The 9818-nt window shown below is 37.8% G+C and overlaps 1 pseudogene; it reads right to left on the bottom strand.

The window, feature by feature from the left end:
- Window positions 1-601: 601 nt before the first annotated feature.
- Window positions 602-7256, bottom strand: LOC115755946 (annotated as a pseudogene).
- Between the last annotated feature and the right edge of the window lie 2562 nt (window positions 7257-9818).

Raw genomic sequence — 9818 nt, 5'->3', positions numbered from 1 at the left:
AAACCCGTAGAGGTTTCGGGGGCGCTGCCCCGGGCAGCGGGACACCCGTGTCGGGGGCGCTGCCCCCGAACCCCCGCATCCCGCGCGTAGGGGTCATATGTCGTTGGGTAACACTTCGGTTTCCCTAAGCTCACGTGGGCGTACCCGGTGTGAGAAACAAGGGTCCCCGAAGTATTCGCCAACTCCAACAATATTCTGGATGATTGTCCAGATCGGGTGACTTCCGCTCCTGCATGGCGCGGGAACAAGTTCGAAATCCCTTTGGTGGTGGCACCAAAAACAACGTAAATGCATCTCTCCTCAGTGTTGGAAAGGGAGGACCTCAGGATGCTTGTACATATTGTCTAACTCGACCGAGTGCGAACAGGTAGAGTTTTTCTTTTTGCCATGCCGGTAAAAAATTTAAAGGGATAAGTGCACCAGAATTTCTAAAACTTATCGAGAAAGCACAATTGAATCATAAAACGTTCAACAAATGCAATGAAGTCTTGAAACTTATTAAATTGGTGCAATCAAGTTGCAATCAAGTCGCACCCTCTATAAACTTCAGAAAAGTATATGACTAAATTCAAATACATGCAATATATTCCGGTGATTGCAGCAGCAGCAGCAGCAGTCACTTGATCTGGAAAATCGTCCAGAATATGTCACGCCAGATACTTGAACAAATTGGCGTTGTCTTTGTCTCTCTCCAAATAGTCTCGAGTGATCAAGTCCTCAATCCTTTTCTTGATTGCCTTGATATCAGGCTGCAGCAATAAAACAAAATCAGTTGATAAAAGCTGAAAGAACCAAGATAAAGGTGATGGGTCAAATCAGTGTCTAGAACAGACCTTAAACATGCTACCCAACTGCTCAACACACTCCATGACCAACTGCTGATGACCCAAAACTTTTCGACTCTTCATGATATGCACAATTGAGGCATCAATTGTGTATCTCCGATCCTTATCAACATCTTCTATCACTTTCTTCTTCTCATCCACAGGAGGCAGAGGAATCTGCATGTTAGAAATATTAAAACAAGATTGCACAGATAAATCAGGGGAGAAAAACTAAACCAGGATTGCAATTAACATTTGATGTAGAAAGACAAGGTCAGAAAATTCAGGACAATAAAAAAATAGTCGGTTATACCTTGATCCTCTGCATTTTGTCGGTGAACTTGGAGTTGAACTCAAAGTGATCAGTAGGAGCAACGCTTTTTGTGTTTGGTTCTTTGTTAAGGATCTTGTACTTGGCACATGATAAGGAGTGGAGAAGCCTCACAACATCATCATCTGTCAAATTCAACCGGGCCATTATCTCCGAGTAACTTAGTCTATCAGAGGAGTTGAATAACAAGAGTGCTGAGGCCTACAGAGCAAAAAAGAGGGGACAAAAAGTTTTCAAGCGAAAAAAAAACATAACATGAAATAACAAGTCCCAAAGTCTACCACATCTCAAAATCAATAAAACAGAAAGTTCAGAAAAACAAATTACCTGGTATGCTGTCACTACAAGCTCCATGGTTTTTTGGCTCAAATTTACCAACAATGTTACAAGTCCCCAATGAATGAATCCACGTCAGCTTGCGATCGTTTTTGTCCGGTAGAATTCCCTGAAAACTTCAACACACTTTACCTGACACAATAAAAAATTGACAATAACTGCTAAATCAGAGTGAAGAAATCAATTTCTAATATCAGAAATTGCTATGAACATCAAACAAAACTTCAAATCATATCTCATCAAAATTCTACAAGTACCATTTCTGCTGAAAGATTCAGATCAAAAGACTTGTAACTTGGCCAAGAACCGGCAGTCAGAACTGTGACGGTCAAGTCAATGCCAGGATTTGCATTTGGATTATTACTGAGATACTCTTCGAAACTAGTTTGGTTTTCCTTCGCTAATGTCAAATCCGTAACCTGGAACACAGAGAAGTGAATTGGGAAATTATTGCTGCAAGTAAAAATAGTTCTTAAGAAAGAACTCTAGGAACACTAACCATCCTTTCCATCTTCGAGGTGAACTGACCACCACATTGCTGTTTTAATGTTGACAGGATACTTCTCTCATGGTCATCACTTGCACTTTTATCAAGGAGAAGTCGTCTAGCAAGCTTCTTCCTGCCAGTTTTGATGATTATCAGTAGCAGCTTGATGGCATCACCAAGTGTCGATTACAATGGATGATGACCACAGTGGAGGAATATTAAGTGGACCCCAAAACAGACCCCATTTAGTGGGATGAGGCATGTGTTTCCAATAATTGATAAGGCTAAGTTTCATATTGTAATGCATGGAAATTTTATTTGCAGACATGAATAGCATGCTCAATATTTATATTCTCGAGTCACTGTAAATTGATCATGGAAATGTTCTTATGTTTCTTTTCCTATGGAGTACAAAAGAGAGATGTTAATAAATAAATAAATAAATAAATAAATATATATATATATATATATATATCAGAAATCAATCCTGAGATTACAGGTTCGTCATCTTGAAGATCATTCAAATAAAGACTAGCACAGTACTCTCAATAAACTTGGCACCCATTAATGAAGGGTTTAGTCTCCTATGATATTAAAGCAGATAGCAAAATGATAGAACCAGTTTTGATGTATCTAAATAATTGGTAGAAAACTAGTAAGCCCAATGCCAATATATCATGAAATAACTTTTATACAGTTTTACTATGTATACTGTGGCATAGAAGATGTAATTAACTTCACTACCAACAATACGGTCAGAAGGCTATGCACCCTTAAATCCTACTCTAGTTCTAATTTCTAGAATCTTACCTATAGAACTCAGAAAAAAGATCCTTGTCACTGATATAAGCAAGCACCTTTACTACCTGCAAAAGGTACAATAACCGTCTGTGATACTTCAAAATAATAGCAGACTATATTACAAAAAGTAATCTCCAAACAGCAGACCTTCTCAAGGGTTTCTTCAATGGCTTCATCGCGCAATTTTTCACTACCTCCCTTCTTAAGTATATTATCACAAAAAGTAGCCAATATCTCTGAACTTGAGATTCCGCCAACACCCATGTTGCAGAAGCCCTCAAAAGCCTCCTTAAGTGCCTGTCAAAAGGAATGTCCATATGAGTACACATTTGATGTAGCTTTTCAAACCACTTCAATCAAAGATATGAACCTTATGGAAAAGGGTGTGGTTCTGGAAACATTCATTCACATATGCCACATACTTATCATGTAGCTCAAACACTTTCCTCACAAAAACCTGCCAACAATGAGCTGAATCAATGCTCCTAAACAGACTACAAAATTTTATTAACACATGGAGAAGTAGAAGATCGATTGTATTACCTGTTCCTGCAAGCCAAGTACATCCTTCTTATCAGCCTGTGAAAGGGATGTAGCAGTACGGGCATGAGTGTGCAATAATCCAGTTTTCTTGCTACAAGTACGGCATTGCAATTATTGTTTTCTCTCGCCATGTTAATAGAATATGAGAAATTGGAACTCTCTCTGTGTTTACTCGATTCTGTATCACAGAGACACCACTGAAGGATGCAAATAATTTTGAGACAAGAAAGCAGAAACTGACAAGTAAAGCAAGCAAATTCAGTGTCCGACAACGATCCAACTATACAGAAGAATGGAAGGAGTCTATGCTCATTTGACTGAACTAGAGAAGTAATTCTGCAGATTCATCAGAAAAAGTCAAAAGCCATGGACTGATAAATTGGGAGACAAATATACCAACCTTCTTGCTGCCAGCTGCATCTTCTGCTTCTTTGACCAAGGCAATACCCTCACGAGTGACACGCTGAAATATCAGGTATGAAAACAAGGTAAATGATGACAAAGGCAAGTGTAATTTAATGTGGATGCAATATGGATGATAGATAATGGACCTGCTTAAATAATGTAGCAAGACGATCCAAGGCTTCTGGTATTTTTGAGAAAACCCTAACCAACCTTGACAAATTTTCAACCTAAACAGCATCAGAAAACTTGGTAGGTAAATCCAACCCAAAAATATATAGGACCAGATGCTCAAAATGGGACAAAAGCGAGCCAGAATACCTTGTCATCTCTGAGTAATGCATGATATCCTGAACGCTCACTATCAAGTAATTGGTTTTTATATACAGACCACAACTCACGTTGAACTTTCTGCAGAAAGTGCAAAAAGATTACACTAGCAAAAAGATTATAATAGCAAAACTAAAAAGTATTTATGCCAAATTCCATCCGGATCTTGGAATATTCAAAATCCAAACAAGAATCAAAGATATAAACCATACTCATAGTCAATTGCCGAAGTTATTCTGGCAGGCTCACCACAAAATCCAAATATTAACACAAGTGAAGGGACAAACCTCTAGTAGCTTGGGCTCACTGCTAGAATGCAAGTAATGAGAAATCCTATCTTTCTCTCGTTTTAGGCACTCCTCAGCCTGGGAATCCCAAAATCAAACATCAAACCTTAATGAGATATCATCATCATCAAGACATCAATGATTAGACAGGTAATAAATTCTTATTCACCTTCAACATATAATCAGAACAGGAGTCTTCTGGAATCCAACTTGAAGCTTTACGGGAATAATAAGCAGCAGTACCTTCCAGCACAGCTGCTTCAAAATCATTTTCGTAATAATTCATCTGTCCCATGCCAATTTTTACAAATATATCCAATACACTCTTCAACAAAGCTTGATCAATTTGCTCGCCTTCACGTTCTAGATCAATCTAATGTAAACGATTTCTGTTAGCTAATTAAACATAAACATTGAAGACAGAAAGGGACTGTAGTTAAATGAACACAAACCAATGAGATCACAGCATCCCTTACTTTCACCTTCAACTCTTGATACACCTTTAAAACAGCAAAGGATATACAATAGTCTAATATTAGTGTGGCATCTATGGAGGAAACTGAAAATGACTTTATCAGAGTCAACAGAAAATTATGAACTCTCTAAATGCCACAACTATCCTAGGATGCAATCTAAGCTAAATCCCGCCAAAAAAAATGTGAAGAGAACAGCGAAATTGAAACATTGTATACAGGACATACCAGTTCGCAGAAGCAGGTCAGCGCAACTTCATTAAGTGGTGGCAGGGATCTCCTTGCAACGAAGTAGCGATCTAGATAATGGAAGATGAGAGAAAGACATCTGACCATAACCTCATGATTCACCCACCTTTGGACAAACTCTCTCAGCATAAACTCGTCATGCTTCTCTCTCAGCATAAACTCGTCATGCTTCTCTCTTAATGATGGCAATACCTAAGTTGTAACCAAAAGCAGATTTTCAATTGATGAGGAAAATACAAAAATGAGATAAAATGACAGCAGCAGCTACATAAATGACAGAACTACATATAAATTATATCCTCACCAATAAGCTAAATACGGGTAATAAACAAGGAGGACAGGGAGAGATTGTGCAATTCCTCAATAACTCCGATATACCTAAGTATAAAATGGTAAATGGCGAAACCCCAGAATCATGGGCTACAAATAAGAATCAATAAAACCCTGGAGTCTTTGATTGATTATGAAAACAGGAATAACCATGCAGAGTCGTAGATAAGGCATACTAACATATTGGACAAAGCTACCTTACATAAGACTACCCCCCATAAAACAGCAAACTTCAACCATTTTTTTATTGCCATCAACTTAACTGGCCATAAGTTTGGCCGTATTACATTAGTTTGGTAGTAGAGCAGAGCGATGAGTTATCTCCCCCGATATTACACCTGAGTTGCAGCAGTAAAGAACTCTTCGCACTGATAAAGAAATTGACACCCTAAAGTTGTAATGGACTCCTTCACAAAATTTGTTTACATCTATTTAGCATTCTTTGTTTTTCTGCTGTTCTTGTGGAGCTCTTTATTCTTTTAGGAACCCTGTTACAGGATTTCTTCTGACAACCGACTCTTTGTTGATCCATTTAATGTAATCTCAGTTGGTCGACACTATCTATTCTCCAAAAACCACTCAAGCTTTCACCTCACGTCACATTTCTTCTATTCACAAAAGCAATCAGGAAATACATAAAGACAAAGCAATAGGCTCTAATGAGGAAAAAGAGCCCAAAAATTTCCACACAATTGAAGGACACTGTTGTGAAATTTTAAATGAAGACACATCCATACAATACAAAAGTGATACATAGGCAATGCAAGTAAAAGGAAAGAAGAAAAACACGCAACCATTACACCAGCCATTGAGAAAGTCAACGGTATCCACCAAAATGTAACTCCAACAACAGCGCTACATAAACCTTCTTTAATTCCATATCACACCTTGAAGTTTTCCAGACATCCAAAGCTAATGAAGCAAACTCAAGGGAAATAATCAACCAATAAAACAGGAAAAGGGAGTCATGGACAGTAAATATTCCTCACCGTTGAACTGATATACTCTTCAAGAGATTCTCTATACTTGTCATACAGTTGTTGGCAGTAATCATGCGGAGGCTTTTGAGTACACATATCGTAGATTGTACTGCCAGTAGGATTGAGGACAAAAATTAACTATTAGCAAACCAAACAAGACATAAGGAGAACAGTTCTAAGTATCACAACTCCTGAAGTTGCAAAGCAGAATCGAGGCTTACGTGTGGAGCATCATGTAGTCTTCCGGGGTGAACTGAGGCTCAGGAAGCCCTTCAAGGATATTCTTGAGCTTCAGTATACCCTTTTGGATGAACTCCCATCCCTGTTCTAAATCAATTGTTTTCCTCTCATTCGCCGCCATATCTCCACAATCTGGTTCTCAACACTAACTGTAATATCTGCACATTAGAAGCCGATTAAGTCAATAATGGCAGAAAATTATGAATCTAAACCAACTCCAACAATGCAATAAAACCTAGGAAAAATTCTCTTCCGCAAGGCCAAAGGATACTCCATTGACTGCTTTCAGCAGGACAATCACTAATCGACCGGAAAAGTATTCAAACAATCAAAACAAGTTCAAACACAACACATGATCGTGTTAGGACAATCACTAATCCAGCTGTATCTACCCGCACGTGGAATTCTAACCTCAGAAGATTCTAATTCTACAACTAAACCCTGAAAAGAGCATATCAACAAGCTTCCAGGTCAGAAATTCCCCATTTTCCAAACTGTTTCTACGAACTTCAATGTAAACAGAGTAAACACCTAGAAAATCCAGCAAAACTAGAAAACCCGAGAGAGAGAGAGAGAGAGAGAGAACCGATTGGGAGGATCGGAGAAACCCTAGGGAATCGGAGATTTGGAAGCGCGGAATCGGAAACCTTGATGGAATTTACCAAAAAAAAAAAAAATCGGAAACCTTGATGGAGCAGGGAGACGGAAGACAGCTCCGACAGTTGAGTGGAAAGAAACAGTTGAGTGGAAAATGAAATTGATTTAGAAATATCGACTACAAATACGAAATTGAATTAATTTTGGAAACATTTTTTTTATAAAAATAATTTTTTGTATTGCCTATAAAAGCGACCCATCGATTTTTTTTTTTTGTTGTTAACAAAAATATTTAGACTTAATTTATCTTGATAATAAAAACAGTTATCATCGATGAATTATTTGAAGCTATACAAGCAATATGAGTTTGTTAATTATCATTGATTAAGTATTCGTAACGTCGTCTTATTCTTTGGTCGGGCAAGTTAGAGGCTCCCTTCCATTGGATTGGGTTTGTCAGCGTATTGCTTCAACCTCATGGAGCAAAAACAACTTAGAGAAATCTATGGTTACCTCAATCAAAATATTAAATCATTCAGAAAATGTTTTGTATCGCCTTAGATTATGCCAGTTTAAAATGGCAACACACGAGGTTTGAAGGACTAAATCCGCCTAATTAGAGGGTTTAGGACTAAATTAATATCCATGTTAGCCGTGCCATGTAGGACTGTTAACATCCACGATAGCGATTTCTGACCTAAATTAGTTGAATTGACTGAGGCGGCATCAATGTGAAAATAGTTAAAACTAAATCCATCTAATTTGAGGGTTTTGGACTAAATTAATATCAATGCAATGAGTTTAGAAACTTTTTTAAGTACTTTTCTTGCGTTTGAGCTCAGAGCAGCCACCGGCCTTGACGGATGCTCAAGGAGATTCATTTTTAGATTATGAATGAAGGTTATTGTGACCCAAAGTCAATTTTGCACGCCCACAAGGGCATGTGTCGTTGAGACCAAAATCAATTTCGCACGACGCTCTGCACTCAATTGTGGTCATGCCAAGTCCACATTGAATTATGGTCACGATGTGTGAGACAATTCTTAAGGGGATTCATTTTAGATTATGAATGAATGTTACTGCATAAAGACACTCAACATTGATATCAACATTTTCCTAAACTTTTCAATTTTGTCAATTGAATATTAAACTTTTGCAAGAAATTCAAATGCAATCCTTACAATCAATATTCGTCGAGTGGCGTAGTCATTCCGTTGAAAATAACTAGAAGGACAACATTGAAATTTTTCGCGAATGTCTAAAACTAAAGAGATAAAATTTGAAAAATTATGACTGAATTCGTATCGGTACAATAAGTTTAGGATTGATCGGATAATTTCTCACCAAATTGCATGTAAAAGTACTAGTTGTCATCTCTTGTGATGTCCCAAACGCGCACATTCTCTGCTTTAATCTTTCATTATACATTTAAGGCATGTAGAAGCTCTATTCAAATCAATCGGTAGGCCATACATAATAAGTGCATGATAAAATTTCAAACACCAATAGTAAGCACGCATAATCCAAAGATATGGCATTTTTATGGTTCACTAACCAAATTACATACAGTAGAAGTCAACCCTTTATTTTGTCAAACACATTTTCAAACGGTTTAATTTAGTTTATTGTTGACACCTAAATTTTGACAATCCTTTTTAGTCATTAGTTTTTGCATAAAAATTAGGACTAACATTAGTCTCTAACAAAAATATTAAAATCATTTAGTTGTTACTTAGATTGGTTTAACTTAGCATTCATCACATTTACTTAGATTGGTTTAATTTAGCATTCATTACATTGCATTTACATTTTTATTCGGATCGACGGTGGATGAACATAGGCAACGTGGTTTCGGAATTTGATTAAACTTAGCCTCACAAATTGAAAATATAGCGAGGTTCTTTAATCATTTAACATGGTCGAAATTTTTGCACGTGAGGTGCCGAACTTGGATAGATTATGAGAAATAATTTGAATCGACCTATGCGCACATTTGTATTGGGTTACCAAATATAAAACGAAGAGAGCAAACCTCGTCGCTTTTGGGTATAGCAAGACTCAGTCAAATGATGTTGAGGATACATACCTCTAGATCTCCTGCAGTTAAGAAGGACATATATTTTCGGCAATGGGAATGATTCACAAAGATTTTCGGTTTTATAAAATATGAGTCTGGTACGAGATCCCGTCTTTCCCTCAGGAGCCCAAAAGCTCTGGCCTATAAGAAGGATAGCGGAGAAAAGTGAGGGAGGAGCTTCGTTGAAAAAGGAGGAGGGTGCAGAAAAGTCACAGGGGGTTTTCACAAACTGTGCGACACAGAGTGAGAATGCGGAAGCTTCGTCTAGGAAGGTTGAGAGAGAGAGAGACAAAGAAAAAGTGAGAACCTGATGAGAGAAGAAAAAATGAGAGCTTCGTCTAGTGTAGTCCGGAGAGAGAAGGATGCTAGTGAGGTCATCTACTCTGACTAAGAAAAAAAAAGTCAGGAAGCTCTGCCACGCAAAAGAGAGATGCACCTGAGTTTTTGAGCCGGTGAGAAAGAGAGAGTAGGAGAAAAGTCTGAGGTCTTGACTCACACTCTGAAAAAAATCAGAAACTCACGTAGAAATGA

This window comes from Rhodamnia argentea, chromosome 6 (genome assembly GCF_020921035.1).
Source record: "Rhodamnia argentea isolate NSW1041297 chromosome 6, ASM2092103v1, whole genome shotgun sequence".
Lineage (NCBI taxonomy): Eukaryota > Viridiplantae > Streptophyta > Magnoliopsida > Myrtales > Myrtaceae > Rhodamnia > Rhodamnia argentea.
This window is presented reverse-complemented; position numbering and strand designations above follow the sequence as displayed.